This window comes from Pinus tabuliformis, chromosome 1_2 (genome assembly GCF_031772625.1).
Source record: "Pinus tabuliformis cultivar Carrire ecotype Pingquan chromosome 1_2, CPIR1, whole genome shotgun sequence".
NCBI classification, from domain to species: domain Eukaryota; kingdom Viridiplantae; phylum Streptophyta; class Pinopsida; order Pinales; family Pinaceae; genus Pinus; species Pinus tabuliformis.
In genome coordinates, this window is record NC_142298.1 from 868,642,396 (window position 1) to 868,644,606 (window position 2,211).

The window sequence follows — 2,211 nt, forward strand, 5'->3', positions numbered from 1 at the left end:
ACAAAATTTCAACTTAAATATAAATCAAACACAAAATAATAATTAATCATAACATAAAAATACCCAAAAATAAATATAACTCACACAAATTATTAATGAATCATCGTAATGAAAACAACTAAAGAGGAAAAGACAAAAAAGTGGTGTCTTTATAGTTAATCCACCACCTACAAGCTAACTATGACACTTGCAAACTAAAATTTTTCTCCTAAGATACTGGGTATAGGCTACATTTAATATAATGTTGGAAGTATTTGAAGCTTACTTCAAATTATATTAACTACAATTATTATTATTATTATTATGTTGATTTTGATTGATAACAGAAAGAAAAAAAAATAACCTTAATAACAATTATATACATGTTGAGTACATTAATAAAATCGATAAGTCACAAAATTTAAAATGTATAAATCTTAAATAAAATAAAATAAATAAGAAGTAGAAACTAATGATCAGTTGATTTGTGTTAGATTTAGTTTTAAAAAAATTTAATATTCAAATTTTAGAGATTGAAATTAAGAATTAATGGCGAAAATTAAATTATATTAAAAGACATGAACGTCTCATATATCATTATTCCATCAACACAATTTTTTTTAATGTCTATTTAGTTAACAAAGATTAATGAACCATTTCTCGATTTGTGCGTGTCATTCTTGCGCAGGGGTCATGCTAATCTTCTCTGTATCGTTCCAATTTTATCGGATCCATGGGTATGAATTACTTCAAAATAAGAAAAATAAATATCACTCATTAAATCAAATAAATAAATTAACCCTTAACACACTCTCACACATATCAAATATATTATATTTAACAAAAATTAAACCATAAATATAAACTACTTAAAATGGAAAAAAAAAAAATTATTAAATCAAATAAATAAATTAACCCGTGACTCTCTCTCACGCATATAAAATATATTAAACATGGACAAATAGATCGTTTTCACCATTGTCTTTATTAACTACAAATCTATTCTCTCGGCCCACCCTTCAACCATATGAGCACCTCGAACAAGTCGCCCAGAACCAAATTGTGTCGACCCTAAATAATAATAGTAGGAGCCGTTTCAACATATACCAATACCAAGGTGTGTCAACCTTAAATAATAATCGCAGGGCTCGTTACGACGTGAAAAATGTTTCAAGGGGCTTACCACATAAATAATCTGAGTAAGAAGCTAGAGAGCCAGAAGATAAAGCAAGAAGCAGGAAACCAAGTCCGTTTCCTGCGAAGGCCTACCAAGGTTGTATGTATTGTTTCTGCCACCTGATGACTGTTAGTCTCTGTGTCACTAATGAATAGTCACAGTTAAAGAGTAACGGCATCTTTACTTTTTCTATACAATTTGCGATGGTACTAGTGTGCACATACTCTGGCTATTTCTATGTACAGTGTAAAATGAGTGGTAGCCAAAACACGGGAATTCTTATTTCCAACCCCATTGAAACATAAATGCAGCCTGACATGCAAGGGATATAGCAGTTCTCTTGTATTTATGTTTCAATGGGTTGACTTTGGCATTTTAGCAACAAAGCAACTGCTATATCCCTTGCATGTCAGGCTGCATTTATGTTTCAATGGGGTTGGAAATAGGAATTGCCTAGCCAAAACACCGTCATCCCGTGAAGGTTCAGACTAAATTCCAGGCCTGCAGACAGGTTTCACAATTATGACTTCTCTATTAAATGACAGATCCATTATTATATTATTTACTTCTCTTTTAAAAACAACCTTTATGCACGCAGCAGGAGACATAGTTGTCTCTATCCTCTGTCATATGTGGGCCGCTGTATGTGTGATCAGGAGGATCTCAAAAGGACGCAAACTGTGTTGATAACTCCTTTCCTCGTTTTCATAGTTTGAATGAAGAAAGCTGACACTTATAACGTATTTTTAACTGTATGTCGTGATAGACAAAATGGTCCATTAAAGTCCATCCCTGATCAGCCATCTCTTTTCATGTTTGGTCAAATGCCTATTATATAACTAACTGTTTAATGTTTACCTACATGTTAAGGTGTGTAGTTCGATTTAAAATCCAAAATAATGACACACATGAAAGATAAATTGTACATTAAATACCGACATCTGCTTGCATTAAAATTCGACATCTGCGTCCAGAGATCAGGGATGGAATTTAATGGGAAATTTGTTAGCCATGCGATGATTTTTTTATCAAATATAATTAAAAAATTTTAAAAC

The 2,211-nt window shown here is 31.6% G+C and overlaps 1 non-coding gene across 1 annotated transcript; it reads right to left on the reverse strand.

Annotated features, from left to right (window-relative positions):
- Positions 1-621: 621 nt before the first annotated feature.
- On the reverse strand, positions 622-722 carry LOC149208698 (U6 spliceosomal RNA). The gene has a single exon (XR_016253193.1). It is a non-coding gene; the product is annotated as a U6 spliceosomal RNA (small nuclear RNA).
- Positions 723-2,211: the final 1,489 nt, after the last annotated feature.